The sequence below is a fragment of the Ambystoma mexicanum genome, chromosome 6p, assembly GCF_040938575.1.
Source record: "Ambystoma mexicanum isolate Mex_15411 chromosome 6p, UKY_AmexF1_1, whole genome shotgun sequence".
NCBI classification, from domain to species: domain Eukaryota; kingdom Metazoa; phylum Chordata; class Amphibia; order Caudata; family Ambystomatidae; genus Ambystoma; species Ambystoma mexicanum.
The window spans coordinates 302,070,782-302,091,347 of NC_090935.1; positions in this window are offsets into that span (position 1 = coordinate 302,070,782).

Below are 20,566 nucleotides of genomic sequence, written 5' to 3' on the forward strand. Positions count from 1 at the left end.
GGCAGTCCAGCACCGAAATGCTATGGCAATTCCTCTTTGAACAAGAGTACCATCAGCAACCCCATACACGTGTTTCAGCCTTGTTGGGCATCATCAGTGAGGTGAAGCTGAGCCTCTCTAAGCACAGTGAGCAGGGAGTCCACGTCTGGTTGCCCCAGGTAACCTAGGGTGACCAACCCCAAGTTCCTTTCAAAAATACAAAAAAGGTAGCAGGCGCCCCTCTCTCGAAAGAACAAGGCATGATAACCTGTTCAGTGGTTATTAACCACATTGAGAGTTCTCAGCCATTGCTTTTTGCTCACTGTGCCTTCACAGATGGGAAATACCCATTTGCATATCAGTATTTGTCCCGCCCACAAGGGCAGTCCAGCACCGAAATGCTATGGCAATTCCTCTCTGAACAAGAGTACCATCAGCAACCCCATACACGTGTTTCAGCCTTGTTGGGCATCATCAATGAGGTGAAGCTGAGCCTCTCTAAGCACAGTGAGCAGGGAGTCCACGTCTGGTTGCCCCAGGTAACCTAGGGTGACCAACCCCAAGTTCCTTTCAAAAATACAAAAAAGGTAGCAGGCGCCCCTCTCTCGAAAGAACAAGGCATGATAACCTGTTCAGTGGTTATTAACCACATTGAGAGTTCGCAGCCATTGCTTTTTGCTCACTGTGCCTTCACAGATGGGAAATATCCATTTGCATATCAGTCTTTGTCCCGCCCACAAGGGCAGTCCAGCACCGAAATGCTATGGCAATTCCTCTCTGAACACGAGTACCATCAGCAACCCCATACACGTGTTTCAGCCTTGTTGGGCATCATCAGTGAGGTGAAGCTGAGCCTCTCTAAGCACAGTGAGCAGGGAGTCCACGTCTGGTTGCCCCAGGTAACCTAGGGTGACCAACCCCAAGTTCCTTTCAAAAATACAAAAAAGGTAGCAGGCGCCCCTCTCTCGAAAGAACAAGGCATGATAACCTGTTCAGTGGTTATTAACCACATTGAGAGTTTGCAGCCATTGCTTTTTGCTCACTGTGCCTTCACAGATGGGAAATATCCATTTGCATATCAGTCTTTGTCCCGCCCACAAGGGCAGTCCAGCACCAAAATGCTATGGCAATTCCTCTCTGAACAAGAGTACCATCAGCAACCCCATACACGTGTTTCAGCCTTGTTGGGCATCATCAGTGAGGTGAAGCTGAGCCTCTCTCAGCACAGTGAGCAGGGAGTCCATGTCTGGTTGCCCCAGGTAACCTAGGGTGACCAACCCCAAGTTGCTTTCAAAAATACAAAAAAGGTAGCAGGCGCCCCTCTCTCGAAAGAACAAGGCATGATAACCTGTTCAGTGGTTATTAACCACATTGAGAGCTCGCAGCCATTGCTTTTTGCTCACTGTGCCTTCACAGATGGGAAATATCCATTTGCATATCAGTATTTGTCCCGCCCACAAGGGCAATTCCTCTCTGAACAAGAGTACCAGCAGCAACCCCATACACGTGTTTCAGCCTTGTTGGGCATCATCAGTGAGGTGAAGCTGAGCCTCTCTAAGCACAGTGAGCAAGGAGTCCACGTCTGGTTGCCCCAGGTAACCTAGGGTGACTAACCCCAAGTTCCTTTCAAAAATACAAAAAAGGTAGCAGGCGCCCCTCTCTCGAAAGAACAAGGCATGATAACCTGTTCAGTGGTTATTAACCACATTGAGAGCTCGCAGCCATTGCTTTTTGCTCACTGTGCCTTCACAGATGGGAAATATCCATTTGCATATCAGTCTTTGTCCCGCCCACAAGGGCAGTCCAGCACCGAAATGCTATGGCAATTCCTCTCTGAACAAGAGTACCATCAGCAACCCCATACACGTGTTTCAGCCTTGTTGGGCATCATCAGTGAAGTGAAGCTGAGCCTCTCTAAGCACAGTGAGCAGGGAGTCCACGTCTGGTTGCCCCAGGTAACCTAGGGTGACCAACCCCAAGTTGCTTTCAAAAATACAAAAAAGGTAGCAGGCGCCCCTCTCTCGAAAGAACAAGGCATGATAACCTGTTCAGTGGTTATTAACCACATTGAGAGTTTGCAGCCATTGCTTTTTGCTCACTGTGCCTTCACAGATGGGAAATATTCATTTGCATATCAGTCTTTGTCCCGCCCACAAGGGCAGTCCAGCACCGAAATGCTATGGCAATTCCTCTCTGAACAAGAGTACCATCAGCAACCCCATACACGTGTTTCAGCCTTGTTAAAAACTAAATCAAGGCCGTTTTTGGTTGCAGTGTGTAGCTTCTTGTCATTCAGGTGAAATAAAAGCAAAGCAGGGCCGTTTTTGGTTGCAGTGTAGAAATTCTTGCCACTCATGTGAAATAAGAGAAAACAGGGCCGCTTTTGGTGGCAGTGTTTAAATGCTGCTGTTTAGGTGAGAGGGGCTTCTGTCTGTGGGCCTTTAACTCCACCCCACAGCTTCTCCTTGATCTTGCGCTTTTTCCAAAATGGCACAGCTCTAAAATTAAACTAACTTTCATACTGCAGTGTCATTCTACTATTTGTGTGCATTTCTTATTTTATGTCAACCTTTGTGATTCCTCTTGACTTAAACTAGGTAGGTTTTCGAACTGCTTTTGGCCCTAGTTTCCTAGAAAGTGTATTAAAAGAGACTTTTATGTTCATCTGGATAATTTTTACAGTGGTACGCTTGAGTGGCATGTGTGTGGTCCTATTTGTACACTAGACAGCTCTTTGCTTTTCTTTAGATGTGCCTTGTGCAGTTGTTTCATGAGTTTCACCCTGTCCTGCTGTAGATTCGAATTTGGCTGTGCTCAGTTGCTGCATGTGTTTCACCTTGTCCTGCCATAGATTTGAATGTGGCTGTGCCCAGTTGCTGCATGTGTTTCACCCTGACCTGCATTAATTCAAATTTAACTTTGCCATATGCAGCCACAACTTCCTGCCCCTGTTTCTCCTCCTCCCCTCCCCTCCCCACCCTATCCCACCCTCCCTCCTAGCACGTTCCTCTTCTTCTTCTTCTATCCTCATTCTATTGTTGGTGTGTTGTTCCCCCCCTTGTTTCAACCCCTCTACCCCACCCCATCCTTATCTCCTCTTCACTTTACTTTCTCATTTAATTCCCAGTAGTCTAGCTTCCCTACACTCCCTTTCCCCTCCCCTCTCAACCACCCACCCCTCTCCTGTATTTATGTCGCACCTCTATACAACTATATGAGCCCTTCAATTTAGCATTGTATAGTAGCTTGTCTGTTCTTCCCTACCCCTACCCCCCTTCACCCGTTTTGTGTAAGGCACTTGGAAAAACGAAGGACTGTCGTCAGACATGAAAGCGCCATCTTCATTGTTATATGTACTATTTGCACTCATTCCTACACTTATCCTGCTTTATGCAGGCTTGTATCATTCCGAAAGTCAAGGGTTCTGAATGACTGTTGTTTTTTCCTACTGTTCCCCTCCCCTCCTTGAGCGCTTCGAAACACTCCTCAGTGTATAGAAGTGCTATACAAATAAACAATAAATTAATTAATTAAATAAATCTAGATGTTCCTATTATCCTTTTCTGTCCTATTTTTTTAATTCCAATAACCTTATTCTCTTTTCTGCTCTAATGCTTCATTTTTGTTTTGTTGATGTAGCACGAATGTCATGCCATGTAAGCAGGTGTAGGTTCTGCCTCTATTGTTTTAAGAGGTTTCTGCTTTGCGGTGTAAACGGCGCATGTTCTGCCTCTATTGTTCTAACAGGTATGCAGCTGTCATACAGTACACACGTTTTCAACGGGTGTCTGTTCCTTGTTGGAGGAGGTTTATAAAGTTGAGTGGTCCTTTCCTCTAGGGCAGGAGTGAATAAAATATGGCCGAGCGGCAGATGCGGCCTTTCATGACATTATTTGTGGATCTCCACAGGTCCCATGAGTTTTATGGTGAAATGCGGCATGGCCAAAAGTCACTCTCTCCATCACGCTCTTTCTCATTCTATAACTTTCTGTTTCTCTCTCTCTTGTTGTTCTCGCTTTCATTCCAGGTGTGTTAAGCCTCTTTGGTTCAGTTATTGTCTTTGCAGTCTGGTACATGCAGTTTAAAAACATGATTTCAGTCCCATAATATAAATAAATCAAAGTGATAATGCCATTAGAATGTCCTACAGAGGTTGTAGTTCTAAATTAGTACAATCAATAAAATGTATGCCTCACAACCCATTTTTATGCAAATATGCTCATCCCCATGGACAGTCCAGCCCACTGTATGAGAGCTGTGTAGTGCATTCGGCGGCTCTCCAGCTAAACCAGTTGTGCACCAATGCTCTAGGGTATTCACTTCTCTCCTGACTAGATCCAAAGGACAGCGCGCAATGCACTTTATGAGATCATCAGGCCCAGATTGACTTCAAAGTCTTATGTTGACAAGCTTTAGTGAAGCTTCAAGGCATCTGCACTTTATACTTTGTGCGGCCTGGCCAGGCTGCACAGGTCGCGGGCTACGAGGCACCAATTCCAGTTGCCGGTCAGTCCTTAATGGTCGTGTGGGATGCACAGCTACTGGGTGGGGCAACCAAGACATAGCTTGGCCACTCGTCGCCAGTGATATGATGCAGGGTCACACAAGAAATGGAGGTAAGGGTTGATTGATACGCTGTTCGCCCCGTTGGCTCTACTCTCCCACTGCTCTCATGCTCCTACTATCCTGGAACATAGAGTGCATGCTGATGGTCCAGATCATGCCACACTTCACCGTATGGCTCAGTCGACCTCCCACTTCCCTATGATCAACTCTTCTAAGATATCTCAGTGAGTTGAGCGCTCGCAGGTTCGAATCCTGCAAGGCCAACTCAGCCTTTCATCCCTCCGAGGTCGATAAATGAGTACCAATTTAGGTTGTAAATATGTGCTCTGTAAAGCGCTTTGGATTAAGGCGCTATATAAATAACACATCATTATCATTACTCATTTCAGTTCACTGGTCAGACCCTATTGTCCCCCTTTACTTCACTTGACCAACTCAACCTTGCCATAACCGATAATGGCCAAATCTAGCGTTACACAGCCCAAATATGTAATTTAAACTTACAAGCATCTCTCCTGATTACTACTGAGATAAGGCCCACATTTCTGGCAAGCCTCTCCTCTAAATGGACGTGTCCACAGAGGTGTGCCAAGGATTGTCTAACTAGTGGGGCGTGAAGTTAATAGTTGGCCCCACCGCTGTGACATTACCATCTGTAAATGCCCACACAGCTCTTTACGGATTTTGGGTGGGCCTTGCCCGCTCAGGCCCTAGCCTGTCTATGCCTCTGCGGTGTCAACAGCACCAGAACAGGGCCCGAGTACGGGCAGCGTTTACCCAGGGCCCTGCGCTCATGCCTCCAGCCACCCATTCACCAGACACCAGATGCATCGTGTTTATAAATGAATACATTGTGTTTTCCAGCATAAGCCTCTTTCCCCCTATCACAGAGGAAGATGGGCTCTAACCTCCTAGAGAGAATTCCTCTCCTCCTTTCCCCAGCAAATGCTGCGCAGCAGGTCCCAGTGGGGTCTGCTGATGGTTGAGTACTTATCACGCTCTTTGGACTCAACATCTGAATGTAAAAGTGGTGATTTGGTGGAGTAACCATTGTTTTCAGCAAAAGCTTACACTTTAACGTTTAATACTGAGAACTACACCAGAGGCATTTTTATTCTTCAAGCACACAAGAGACACCAGTTGCTTGCCAAATCTATGTACTCTTTCAAGATAAAAGTACACAAAAAGTTTGAAAGTGTCCTCTTATTTGGACCTATGCTTGTTTGACGTCAAGAAGCGTTTATGTGGTGAAGCTTGCCTCTGCCAGGTAACAAAAAGCAGCCGAGTTAACTTTCTCACTCTTTTTCCCCTTTGAGCCTTGAAGGTATATTAGCTGAACTGACAGGTCCTTTTATCTTAATTCCATTCTGGTATTTGTAGTTTTCCATTCAACATGATGGGGGCAGAGGGAGGAGGTGATGACTCTGCAATCCTGTTCCTTTTGCTTAACTTGTTTTTCTGAGCCCTTGTAGATTCGCCGGAGTGGGTTCTCATGGTTATTTCTGCATCCGTGAAGATGTCAAGGCAGAGCATAAACATGACTTCGCTCCGCCTCTCATACGCACATCTTGCCAGCCAGGATTCCCAGCATTCCATCTGGCAGTGGAAGGCCTCTCGGCAACCACTTTACAAGTCACACTGACCCGGGTTGCCTTTGTGTTCAAGCGGAGAGATTCACGCCCTTTAAATGGCACTTAAACCAGAATGGCAATGATCTGCTCTGCTTGCTATTTGTGCGGTGCGCTAAAGATTTGAGATTAGAAAGTTCCAGCAATTTTCGTTTCCTCTAACCGTAGCCAGTCGGCAATTGTTCGTTTTGAGCACCGTGTTTTGTGCGCCTCTGCAAGTGAGTTTCCAAATGCGTGCAGGCGAGACAGTAGTTAGGCGATGAGGATGCCTATCTGTTTTTCTCGCCTGCCTGTTTGAGGTTTGTTATGGAGGACTTCAATTGTGCCAAATGAAGTCGTTGTGGAAATTTCAGGGGTATCTGTATATCTATTTGCATTCATTTGTGCACGTAACTGTATGTGATGTCCTGTGTGCTCGTCAATGCCTTCACTTGCCCTCACGCATGCGTATATTCATATCAACACCCCCTATGTTCATATCAACACCTATGACAATCTATCTCTGCTAGGCAATGCTTTAGTTAAAGTGCCGTTATGACCATGCAGAACACAAGGCGTTATACCTACTCCGATATCAGTATTGGTGGTGTTTGCAAGGGCAGTGACTTTATCGAATTCGACAAACGTTTGTTCAAAATGGCCACTGTTGGATTGTGTCTCCCGGCCGATGCGTCGGCAGGAAACATGAGAACAGGGCCCCAGGCTGCCAGGCCCCGTTGCCTAGCTCCGGCGGGAGCAATGATTGACACGGACACCAAACGTGTTGCTGTCTTGCCCGGTACTGCCCCCTCTGAGCGGGGGCGGGACTTTTATTTAGAACACCTTACGTCACCGCGTAGCGGGACATAAGGCGGATATAACATTCCTCCTTTATTATAACCAAACATTAACACAACAATGCTAACTTGGACAACAGTTTAAGACAGAGAGTTTGGTAGTCTCTCGGGCTGGTCTTCTACCACTCATAGTCTCTGAGCCTGGCTGGGGGCCGGGGCGCAGTTCTTACCTCATACCGTCCACCCCTGGGTGCTATCCCTTGACTCCCCTCGGGTTGCTCACGGTCATAGTTGGGCTCACCCAGCTCTGGTTCACTCGGCAGTTCTTCCACCCTGTCGTCCCTGGTCATTTCGCCTTCCTGGTGACTTCGCTCTTCTCCCGTTGGCTGGTCGTCTTCTTCTTCAGGTTGCGGTTCGCCACCCGTCCATAGATCTTTTGGGACTGTCTTGAACCAAGACATGTTTCTTGACACTTGTCTTTGTCCCCTCCTGGCTGTTAACATGGTCCCGTGCCTTTGGGTTCTGGTCCATGGGATAGAGTCGTATTGTGTGTCTAATTTAGACTTGGATGGGTTTCTCACCATTACCACCTGGTCGCCTACACAGTGGTGGGACTTCTTGACGTTCCTCTTGTTGCTCATATGCTCGTTGGCCACGGTTCTTCTTAGTTCAGTGCGTGCCCTGTCATATGTGTCTGTGCTTCTGCTCGGGTGATGTGGGATGGATGAATTGATGATGGTTCCGAACATTATGTCCGCCGGCGGTATCCCTGTCGTGCTGTGTGGTGTTACTCGGTAATTCCTCAGGAATCTGTAGATGTCCACTCTCCAGGGGCTTGAGTTTGCGCGCGACAGGCGCAGGACTTTGTTTATTGTTCACATGAATCGTTCCACGTCGCCGTTTGCCTGTGGCCACCTGGGCATGATGTGGTGGTACTGAATGTTGAGTTTGGTGAGGTATTTCCTGAACTCCTCTCCTGGAATGGTGGGCCATTGTCACTCCGAATTCGCTTTGGGAGGCCGTGAGTGGCGAACATCTTCTCCATCGTGGGTATGACCACCTCTGCCGCTGTGGAGGTTACAATCTCGACCTCCGGGTACCTGGAATGGTCGTCGATCGCCACCAGCAGGTACGTTCCTTCCTGTATCTTGCAGAAGTCTATGCTAATGGCGTCCCATCTAGAGGACCCTCGCTCTGCTGATAGTATGGGTTCAGGATTGCATGGGATGGCAAACCTGTGGATAGTGTTGGGCGCTGGCGGGATTGGATAATCCAAGAATTCAGCTGATTAGCTTATAGTTTGGGTTCATCATCAGGTCAGAAGAGTCATATTGGTGTTTGTAAATTGATGCTTTATTATTATTGTTTTCAACAAAACACCAGAGCAATTGGAAAACATTCATGTGGCCAATGATGCCAGTTTTTCAACATACGTGAGTGCACACAGCCGACGCGCGTTTCGACCTAAGTCTTTTTCAGGGCTAATTAGGTAGAAAGGAGGCTCTGGATAGAGCTGATGGCTGGTCCTCCCGGATCAGGGTGCCAGTGTGGCTGGATAGCCAGTTCTAATGCCGTTCGGCGGAATGGAGCCGAGGAGTCTGTGTCCCGTTGGGTAGCATCCCCGTTATTTGGCATGGGAGACATGTGTTGATAAATTGCTCCACCTTCCCATCGATCTGTGGGAACCAGACACTGTGTCTGATCCGGGCCTTGGTTCTTACCATTCCTTGGTGACCCTCATGGGCCAATGCCACGACTCTGTCCTGCATGCTTGCGGGGATGACAATACGGGTCCCTCTTAGGATGAGCCCTTCCTCTGTGATTGAGAGATCTTGTCTTACTGTGAAGATGCCAGTTAGGAATTCTTTTGCTTCCGCCATTCGATTGTGGACGTTCCGTAGGAAAGACTTCCATTCCCCCGAGATCATTGTATTTTTCACTAGGTCACAGCATGGATCGGCTTGCGTGGACTACACAATGTCTTCAATGCCGATGGCCCTTGGTTTCATGGTGTGGATTACCTGGTAAATGTGTTCCTCCGTTTCTTCTGCTACGTGTATTTCCCCCTGTGTGGCCGCTCTGGGGTGTCTCGACAAGAAGTCAGCCGGGTTACCACTGCCTGGCTGATTCGCCAACTCAAAGTCATATTGTTGTAAGTGTAGTAGCCACTTTCCGATCCTGGCTGGGGGATGTGAGGATGAACCCGTGAAGATGGGGAGAAGTGGTCTGTGGTCCGTGTAGGCCTTGAACTTTCGGCCGTAGAGGTATAGATGGAAATGGCGGTAGCCCCACAGCACTGCGATCACCTCTTTTTCGATATGAGAGTACCGTTGCTCCGTCGGTGTCAGGGCACCGGAGGCATATGCGATCGGCATTGGCTCTCCTGTGTTGGCCACTTGTATTAGGATGGCTCCTAGGCCCACTGTGCTGGCATCAACATACAGCTTGGTCGACAACTTGGGATCGTAATATGCCATGGTGGTGTCTGCCGGGAGCGATGCCTTGATTTGTTCGAATGCCTCTTGGTAGGTGGGGCCCCACACCCATTTTGTACTGGCCTTTGTGAGTTCTCTTAGGGGTTCTGATAGTGTGGCCAGGTTGGGGATGAACCTTCCGCAGTAGGTTGCCATTCCTAGGAAACTGCATACCTCTGTTGAAGTGGTGGGGGGAGAGGCAACCTGGATGTCTGCTACTTTTTGGGGGTCTGCGGAGATGCCTGCGCTGTTGAAAGTATATCCAAAAAAAGAGATCTCCTCCTTTAGGAACTCGCACTTGTCCTTGTGGATTGTAAGCCCTGCACTCTCGAGTTTGCTAAGTAGATGTGGAGCCGTCGTATGTGTTCTTCCTTGTTTTCTGCGTGTATGAGAATGTCATCACTGACGTTTAGTACCCCCGGGATGCCACGTATCACCTCCTGGATCGTTTGCTGAACTACTTCGGCTGCAGAGGAGATCCCGAAGCTGAGCCTCTTGTATCTGCGTAGGCCAATGTGAGTGGAAAATGTCGTGATGTACCTGGAATTAGGTGGAGTTTCAGTTGGTGGTATCCGGCATTGAGGTCGACCTTTGAGAATATCTTGGATACTCTGAGGTCTGCTACTATCTCATCGAGGACCGGGGTGATGTGGCGCTCCCGCTTTATTGCTGCGTTAGGGAGGCGCATGTCAATGCATATTCTCACTTTCCCGGGTTGTTTGGGTTTCTTGGTGACGACCATGGGCGACACCCATGGTGTTGGTCCGGTCACTTCCTCAATGATGCCTAATTTCTCGAGTACCCGGAGCTCTTTCTCCACCTGCTTCCGTATGTGGAATGGCGTTCTTTGGTGTCGTACTGCTCGTGGTTGGACGGACTCATCGATGTGCAGCTTGATGGACTTCCCTTTGAGGCATCCAATCCCCTTGAGTAGGTTCAGGTACTTCCCGAGAATGCTGTCGATGTCTTGTGACTCAGTCACCTCGCATATCAAGCTTATGAGACCGAGGTCCTCTGCCACGTCTCTGCTAAGTACACACTCGATTCCGGCGTTTACAACATAGATCTTGGACTGCAGTGACTTGTCACCCTTGCTGAGTGTGGTCCGGCAGTGGATTTTTGCACCCATACGCAAACAACAATGTGTCCGTTGCTTTCAGGACTGGTGGGGATCGTAGTCTCCTGAATGCGGTCAGCGGCATGACATTGACGGACACCCCAGTGTCTATGGTCATTTGCGTGTGTTGTCCTTGGATGGCTATTTGGCATTTCCGCCTTCTCAGTTTTCTTTTGGGTGTGTTGTCGCCGTAGTTTAGTGCTGAGACCAGGTATACTTTTTTTCCTTTCTTCCATTGCTCTTTTGCAACCTCTTGCTGGGATTGTGTCACATCGTCCGCTTCCTCCTCGGTCGATGAATTTGCGGTCTGGACTCAGGAAGCACTGGCTTGTTTCTTCTTCTTTCCCAAGGTTGAGGTCCTGTCTTGGGGAGTTTGGGGTTGTTGTGGCAGCCCCGATGATCTGCAGACTTTGGCGTAGTGGGCCTTTCTGCCGCATGCCCCGCATGTGATGCCTTGGGCCGGGCAGTTGCGTCTGCCGTTGCGAGGTCCTCCGCACCACCCACACATTCCGTGGGCCCCGGGGTTCTTGGTTGCCATCTGGAGTATGCGTTGTTGCCGCCGGCCTCTTCCATCATTTACTGGCGGTTCGTAATTTGGGCCACCGTCGCCATCATGAGTGCCGGTTGGAGTTTCTGCCGGGTCGTGCCCATGTGCGCTTCTCTGGCATGTGCCAACTCCCTCTGGTGGCCAAGTTCCAGGATTCTGGTGAGAGATATTCCTTTTTCGCTGAGCACCATTCTCCTCAGCTTCTCTGAGTGTATCCCGTTAATGATCTGTCGTCGGATTTCCTTTTCGATGTTGGTAAATTCACATGAGAGTGTGAGTTTCCGCAGCCTGGTGTGATAGGCATCCAGTGTCTCGTCCTCCAGTTGGATGGTAGTACAGAAAATGAATGTCTCATAGTCTGGATTGAGCTGGGGCATGAAGTGGGCCGTGAACGCGTCCTTGGTTTGTTGGTAGACGTCGAGGCCGTCTGCTATTGTCAGCAAGTTGAATATGCGCAGAACCTCGTCCCCGGCATTCAGCAAGAGGTGCAACCTTATTTTCCTTGACGTGGTAATGTCTTTACTATCCATGGCCATTTCGAATTTTTGCAACCACAGCTGCCACTGGGGGCCAACCGATGAAGGGTCGCTGTATGGGTCAAAGGGGGCAAGTGCGATCGATGTTCCCCCTTGTGGGCGTGCCTGTGGCGTGGGTGGTGACAGATTTGCAGCCAGTCTGGAAGGCGTGCTAGGCCTGGGAGTGGAGCTTCCTGTCGCCATGGTGCGTGGTTCTGGTGCTTGCCTGTGCACACGCGTTGCAATGCCCCCTCACCTTGGTATCTGCTGCCCTGCTTGGCTCTCACGTCGTGTGTTTTGGGTCTGGGCACGATGCTCTTGTCTGTCACCCTTTTCAGGCAGGTGGGCCCAAAATGTCTGCCGGATCGTCTTCGGCCTTCAGGATTGGGTGTATGGCCATTTTGTGACAGCTTCTGGAAGTGTCCACAATTGATCCAGTTAAACTTGGAGAGATGAAGAAAAAAAAAAAAAACATTTCTGGTTGGTGATGGGCCCCCACCATGCTTCCAAAAATTGTGCCCCTGCCGAGGGCTTAATTTAATGGGCGTCGCGTGCGCCGTTCATTTCACTAGCCTCGTCGCCAGTGTTGGATTGTGTCTCCCGGCCGATGCGTCGGCAGGAAACATGAGAACAGGGCCCCAGGCTGCCAGGCCCCGTTGCGCAGCGCCTGCGGGAGCAATGATTGACACGGACACCAAACGTGTTGCTGTCTTGCCCGGAACAGCCCCCTCTGAGCGGGAGCAGGGCTTTTATTTAGAACGCCTTACGTCACCGCATGGCGTGACGTAAGGCGGATATCACAGCCGCAAGGGTTTGTGGTGTGCGTTATGAGCTCCATGATAAGGTAAGCCAATCCATTCTATTTCTATATCATTTTGAAATTCTAACCATGTAACCTCTCCAGGGTTCTTTTATGCTTTATTATTCACTGTTCATTGCTCTTTTCTTTCTTTGGGAGACCTTCTGTCTGCACGTTTGGGCTTTCTACACACCTTTTTGCTGAGACTCGCCAGGCCAGCTTTACAGTGTTTATTCGTTTGTGCTGGAAGCACATGGCACCCCTCAAGGCAGACAATTTGAGGGGGGTCGGGGAAGAGGAAACACAAAGGTGCAGCACAGTTACGTGTTGCTACCACTGGGGCTCTGGATTACAGTTCTAGCTGTTGAGTGCTGGGGTGGAGGCCCACAATAGGGGGAGGTGGGGTAGTGGGGATCCGCCATGACGCTGCTCATGATTGCGTTGGTGTACCTTGAGTGGAATGCTATATTTCGACTGCTATGGAAGCTTGCTGCAAATACATGGATGGGTCCCGCTATGCGAGGCTTCTCTTATAACATTGGATGGAATTTTTACTTGTGCTCAGATACCATTGTGCACAGTACTGTGAGAGCGGGCACGAATGATCGGTTTCCTAGCTGCACTGGTGCCTCAACTGTGCATACTTCAATTGGGTATGCCTATAGTACTTTTAGGCAATACATGCAGCTTCAATATGTTATTTACGTGCTCTGTGGGAAGAACCCTTAATGAATGACACTGAATTTGACTGGTCTACACACCTGCTGGCAAATTGACAGGATATTGGGTTTCACATATCTATTTAAATCGTAGGTCTGCTTTCTCTTGTTCGTTTATGGGAGAACAATTGGAAGGGCCGAATACACCGAGAAAAGGCACATGGCCTTCATTAGAGTACTGAGAGCACAGGGCTGCTGCTCCATTTAATCTGTGTGCTCAAAGCGGGCATAGGGGGAAAAGAAACATATGAACAAGCCTTCAGATCCGGTCTAGAAGATTGCAGGTTCTATTTGTTAAATAAATTCCATGCTTTCTCTCCTTTTCTCCTCCTCGACAAAAAATACGTTCACCTTTATGACTGTTCCACTCTTGGGCCAGGCCTCTGAATTAAGAAGGGCTTGGCAGTCCGAGAAATACCATCACGGAAATATGTTCAGTAATTGAAATGGATGCAGAGCATATATATATATATATATATATATATATATATATATATATATATATATATATATATATATATATATATATATATATACGAAGCCGACACATCTCCCAGGATTGCCCAAGCACGTTCTCGAGACCCTGACACACCCAAAGAAGTAAGGCTCAGATATTTTGGGTATAGACTTTTATTAATTAGGAAGGGTTGGAAAAATGCTTCTCTATCCCTAAAGCTAAGAGGCGTTTCCTTCCTCATAGACAACTAGTGAAATTGTCAGAATGTCCGAAAGTAAAAAGTCTGTCTCTGTCATGCCTCAAAAGCCTACTTCTGTCCCTAACACTAATAACGTAAACCAACTGTGCAAGGATGATCTCCTCCCAAAGTAAAGTGTTCATGGTAGTTCAAACAAATAGAAACGTTCCCCGGCCCTCGGGCAAAAAGGTGATGAAATAAACAATGAATAAGTATAGGACTCCAAGGATATGGCGGTGTTCCTTTCCCCTAGATTTCTTCTACTTTCATTCCTTTTTGGGCTTCTGAGCCCTGTATCCTTTTAGGTAAATGTCACTGAATAATCCACAAGGATATTCTTCTCAGCTTTACCATTCCTTTAACCCATCAACTTGGCACACTTATCTATTAAGTATAGGATTATGTCCTTTTCACTTATGAGGACCTTGACCCCCTTATTCTCAACTTCTTGTGTGGGTACGGGTCCCAGACTCTCAAAGATATGTACAGCTTGGAGTACTCTCCTGCCAAGTATAAAACGTTCTCTTGGTTGCTCTTTCTTCAATTAAGGTCTCGGGGCTCTTATTCTTGGTTTCTCATATGGGTGCAGGTCATAGACTTTGTCATATTTGTTTGGTTCACTCTCCTGCCAAACATACAACTCTTTTCTCTTAACTGCTTGACTTTCAAAGAGGTCTTCCCTCTCAGTTGCCTCAGGGTCCTAGACCCTCTTACTCTTTGACTTTGAAAGAGGTGCGAGTCCCAGACTCGTAATGTTTCTTTAGGGTCCCAGACACTCTTACTCTTTGGGGTCCCAGACCCACTTATTCCACCTTTTCTCTTCACTCACTTGCTTCACCGGATCTCCAACGCCTCTAAGGTGACCTGCGTATCTGTTTACTTCGTCATTGTAGGTACCAGCGTTTACCAAGCAGCTGCGTTGTTCCTCGAGGCTCCAGTAGCGTTCGGGTGCAAGGCAGCGTCTGCCGGGGCTCTGCGGACGCCTCAATCTGCCGGTTGCACGGCTGTGCTTGCTGGTGCTTCAAGGGGGCCTGTGTTACCTAGAGATTCGTTTCGGTTGCAGCACGAGCTGACCTTCCAGCATGGATCAGGTTGACATTATCCTTTCTCTCTCTTCACAGTTTCCCGTTTGGCTCTCGTCGGGTGCCCAGTGCATTGCTCCCGCAGTTCCTCAGAGTCAGAGGATTGTTCTCCTGTGTACCAGCTAAGCTCATTTTGAACTCCTGTGATGGTTTGCTGCTTTTGTTTGGGCCAATGACATCCTGTGAAAAACTAAACTGCTCACATTGATCCTCCAAAGTGATCATCAGACTCCCAGTCATCTTCTTCACAGTATTTCTTTTAACACCCAATGAAAAGTCATTATTTGGTATTCCAGTCTCGTTAGGTGCATTAGTCTGACTTCTTTGGCATTACAACATATTGGCTCTGACTAGAGGAGGGGAGGAGTTACTACTGGAGAGGGGGTTGGTGATACTGAAGCGAGGGTATACCGCGTCCCCTGAGAATAGTTGTGCCCAATCCCATAGGTGGCTTCCCTCCCCATGTGATCCTCCACCGGTACACTGCTCCCAGGGGGATAACTGTACTGTGGACACACAGCCCAGGCCCCATGGAAAAGGCCTACCCCTAGGAAAGAAGTGACAACATCCTTAGATTTGTCATGCTTTCCCAAACTGCCTTGGAACCAAATTACTCACCATATCACAACACATATATCAATTCTCTAACTTTCCCCAAAAGACAATCCATATTTTTCAAATATTCTTCTTTTCTTCCCACTCTCTGCTCTTGCATTCCTCAGTTTTGTTCACTATTCCCCAAGCAGACTAAGGTCTGGAGCATCCCGAGCGTGGGCACAATACACCGTAGACAAGGATCAGCATTCTGAAACTACCACAGTGGTTATTTGATGTAGTATAAAAGCAGAGTAACATATTGATAATTCAACCACTAATACTATCAACCACATATGGCATGCATACTCATCGAAGCTCTCTTAATTACGTGCTAATGCTACAGCAGTTATCCTTGTATTCACATGGAACTTGTTCTGTTTCCCAAACACAAAGAAGGGGATGCCAGTGACAGTAGAGGTGGCATTTATTTCTGAAGTGGTTTGAGAACACCTAATGAGACTGCAGAAATGGCAAGCTTTACTATGTTTTCTCCCAGAATGAAGATTCATATAACAATAATGGTAGATTTTTGCATAGGGCTCCGTGACAGAGTCCTCCTGCTTCTAAGTGTCTTAAAAAATGTTTTAATACACAATGCAATGGCACTCTATTGTTTGACTTTGGATGGATGAAGGGCTAGCATCGTCTTGATGGTATTCAATCTTGTGATGTGAAGACAAGCAATAAAAATATGAACTTCCCATGCGGGCAAATAAAGAAAATCACTGCCTTTATTTTGTGATGTGTGAAAGTAATCTATCAATTCACCCATCATTCTTAAAACTTCAGCAAAAGAAGCAAATGTTGTGTATTACTTTTTATGTTTTATAAAAAGTACTAACGGTACCACCCGGCGTGGCCCGGGTCTGTAGCTGACATGCACGTGGGCGTCTGCTATAGCCTTGTGTATGTTTTACTGTGTCATAACTTCCTATTTTTGAATAAGTCGTAAAATCGGCAATCTCCCGAAAGCACCTATACTGATAGCACAGGGCTGGACCCTGCACTGTGCAGGGCGAATGGGTGGGGTTGGTCAGATTTCACTATCGCCAGTAAACACCAGACTGGTATGCCGACCCCGGGCCAAAACCTCAGCTCACCAACTGTTGTGGGGCTGGAGCCGACTCCGAAACATACAAACTTTCCCAAATTTATATATAGATGTTTTATGTTATGTTTTTGTTATGAAGACAATACTGTTTTTTTAACATCTATACAGTGCAAGCATATTTTCAAATTATGCTTAAGATAAAGAATGAGGGAATGTAGAAAAAGAATAAAAGAAAAAGAAAAAAGAAATAACAAGGAATATATTTGCAAAACCACTCTTTACAGTTGTGTGGAGCAAATACATGAGTCAATATACTTATACATAATAGCCTAAGTATCAACTGCAGATATACTTGAAGATGTCTTGCATTGTTGCTATATGATATTCTCAAAATGATTGACAAGTTTAACATGCCTTGAGTCCAATATCTCAATTGCTACTTGCTTTCATGCATGCTCCCATCTTCTTAAAATTAACCTTTTTCCCACTTTAAGAGCATTAGCAATCCATATTTTGTTTGGCATGTCTTGTAATTTAACGAAGAATTTTATTCATTAAATAATTCTCTAGATTTAAATCTGTTTAATAATCTAGGTTTAAATGTCAAAATGTGTTTTCTCATCAGATACCTGTCATGTGCTACGCCAGCCACCAGTGGGGACGCTCCCCGCTGGCCTCGCCTGGATCTTGGAGTTGGTACCGTCAGCGGAGCTAGACAGACCACGTTGCACCGAGTGTCTGGTGAACAACTGCATCCCCAGCATGCACCGTGGCGACTCTGGTCCATGTCCACTAACATGTGTGGGCGCCGCCATATTGCCCTCAGTGCGCACGCACGGGAGACCTCCATTAGGTCCTGGAACATACAAACTGTGGGGCTCTTATGGGTTCTCTGCAACAGGGACATGGGCTTCATTCAGGCCAGCCCCTATTTAACTAATGGCAACCCTAGCCCTTTGCATCTCAGCGCTTGGTGTGTGTTTTCTCAGGCTACTCTTCGTCTTCTGTTCTTGGAGTCTCTGTTGCCTGTAGTTCTCTATTCCTCTGTCTGTTTTTCTGCCTACTTCTTCTCCCTCCCTGTTGGCTCCTCTGTTCCGCTCATCTTTCCCGTTCCTCTACTCTCCTCCTTGTGGATTGCATTCTGTCCCTTCTTCTTGATTTTTGCCATCTGCCAGACACCTCGGTTGAGTGCTTGCACTGCTTCTGCCCGCGTTAACCCCCAGGGTGTCTTCCCGTGGTGCAGGGAAATGGCTGCAGGGCTACACCACATTTCCACTTCGTGGTTTGGTCATTTTGCCCATCCCTTATGACAGCTTCAGGATCCACTGCAACATCAAGGAACGCTGGTGTGTGACACCAGATGCCCAGATCTTGCTCCCAATGGTTCAATTTTCTTTCCTCCAGAAATTGTGGGTTTGGCTGTTGAATTGCTTTGTATATTTTCGAGGTAGTCAGTGTTGTGATCGCTGAATACAAGAACGTATTAAGCAATATACTGATGTCCCTTACATGCATCTCTGGCAGCATGACATATGATGAGCAGTTTCACAGAGTAATGTCATTCTAAACATTGCAGGATGCCACGCTAAATGATTTCTGTACGTCTCTGCAGGTGACCAATATGTTTCTGGTCCAAGCCTGGCTAATTTCTGATATGACAAATTCATTCCAGCTCTTGCAAAAGTCCAACTGTGTATTTAGATATTGTTTCAAGAGTTGCCAAATACTTGTCATTTCGCAGCTGTTGTCCATTACTCTTGTTCTATATGATGTAAGGATGTAGAGGTAGGAGATTGACACAATGGTGGCATGTTTCTTCTTATAGACTTTTATTAAATAAATGAGGGTTGGGGAAATACCTTCATGTGCCTAATACTAAGAGGGGTTTCCCTGCCTTGAATTAATATTCTAAGGAGTCTGTCAGGATAGTCCATGAAATACGTACACCATTGTGTCAAAAACCTATTTCCGGCCCTCACACTAAGAACTCAAATTAATGTGCAAGGGGATCTTCTTTAGCTTCAAAGTTATTTTACAACTCGTAAAACAAAGTTACAAAAATGGTGCAACATATACATTTTAAAAGGAAGGACAACCGTACTCCACAGGTTGTCGCCCCCTCAGAATGCCCAACAATGGTTTTCCTTCTCTTGGTGTTCCCAAAATGTCCACAAAACAATGACATGGGGGTTTTGCTTCCTTTCACCTTGGTTTTCTCTCTACCTCTTCCAAATGTTGCGGGAATACTTCCCTTTCCTGCCTTTGTATCATGTTCAAAAGTTACTAAGGGAAATGCCCCTAGTTATTCCCAGTATCTTTCACAGTCAACCTAGCTCTCATTTCTCCCAGGTACTGTGACTATGAAGATTATGTCCTGTACCACGTTTTGAAGGGTTATGTCCTACTACTTCTTGCCTTCTCCTGGTTTCACAGCCAACCTTATACACTATCCTGCCAGGTACTGTGACTATGAAGAGTGGTTTGGCTCTCCCTTCATATGTTTGTGAGCCCCAGACACACCTTTTCTGTACTTTCAATTGGGGTCTTTGCTTTTTACTTCTTCTTCGTTGGTCACAGCCAAGCTTGTACACTATCCTACTAGGTACTGTGACTATGAAGATTACTTTGGCTCTCTCTTCATATGGGTGTGAGTCCCAGACTCGCCTTCTTGGTGTTTTTCAAATGTGGCCAACTTATACTTCCTGGTCTGGGGTCTCCGACCCTGCATTCAGGATCTTCTCCTTCTACTACCTCCTCTCAGGGCCCCCTCTGTCCTCCTGACAACCAGTGTATGTTGATGCTGGGTCAGCAATGGTTATGAGTCTTCCTAGATGCCAGCAGTTTGTGTCAGGGCTCCCCCGGCACTTGCCATTGCTCTGCGGTGGTTGTCTCACTAACCCTACCCAGACAAGGATTTCCCTGCCTCATATAAACTAAAGGAAACACTCTAACAAAGGATATCTGGCCCTCACACGTATACATAGAACTACCAAGAAAATATAAATCAATTCACAATGACAATTGCATTGGTAATGTATTCACAGTCTCTCTTTATAACCTGGGTGAACTCCCCTTCCCCAGGTTTTAAGTTGGATTCAACTACAATGTTCTGCAAACAAGAGAATCCAGGTTTGCAACACAGTTCCAACACAGTACTTTGTGACTTCAGCCTTTTCGGTGGCCCCTCCTTCCTTACCCTACTTCTTGCACGCTATCCCAGATCATCTTACACTGAAGATGTTTCTGTTTTAGTGGATGAATGGTATTCTCTCCCTTATCTAAATGCCAAAGAACCACAGCTTCTTGTAGGATTTAAAGAAACACAGCTTTTTAATATCAGCTCTTATCAGCTCTCCTTTCAACACCATGAATCACAATTTATCTTTGTCAGGATAACTTCACAGTACTCCCACTTCCACCTTTTTTTTTCTCATACCAGGTCCACATCTACAAGGATTTAACATGCGGGTCTACTCGCCTGCCCGATAGTTTTCCTCAATCAACAGTGCTTCTGAAGTTCTAAATCTACTGACAACCAAAAGTTCACCACAGCTTCAGCAGTTTGCAATTTTGTAACTTTCAACAACTTTTCAGAAAAGACAAAATTCACATTAGTGCTTCTCTGCACGTTCATGCAAGCAAGGCACTCTTCTGAACATTCAACTTCCAGAAGGGCAGCATCTTTGCCACTTTTGTCCTTCTGAAACACCAGTAACCAAAATGCCCTTAAGGATGTAGTTCTACCTTTCCCCTTTTTGGCTTTTGCAATGTGAGTTTTTATATCAGCTTCAATTTTTAGGGAACAATCACAATTAACAAGCTTAACCCCTTTGAGATGTTGCATTAACCTCTTCTCTTCCTGCTAGCCCCATTAGCTTAGTGGCATGCCTTAGTGTTAGTCTCTGTTGGCTTTGGACAATCCTAATGCTTGCACCCTCTTGGCTGTGGGCAATGCTTGTACCCCTCTTGGCTTTGGGCAATGCGTGTACCACTCTTGGCTTTGGGCAATGCTTGTTGGAAC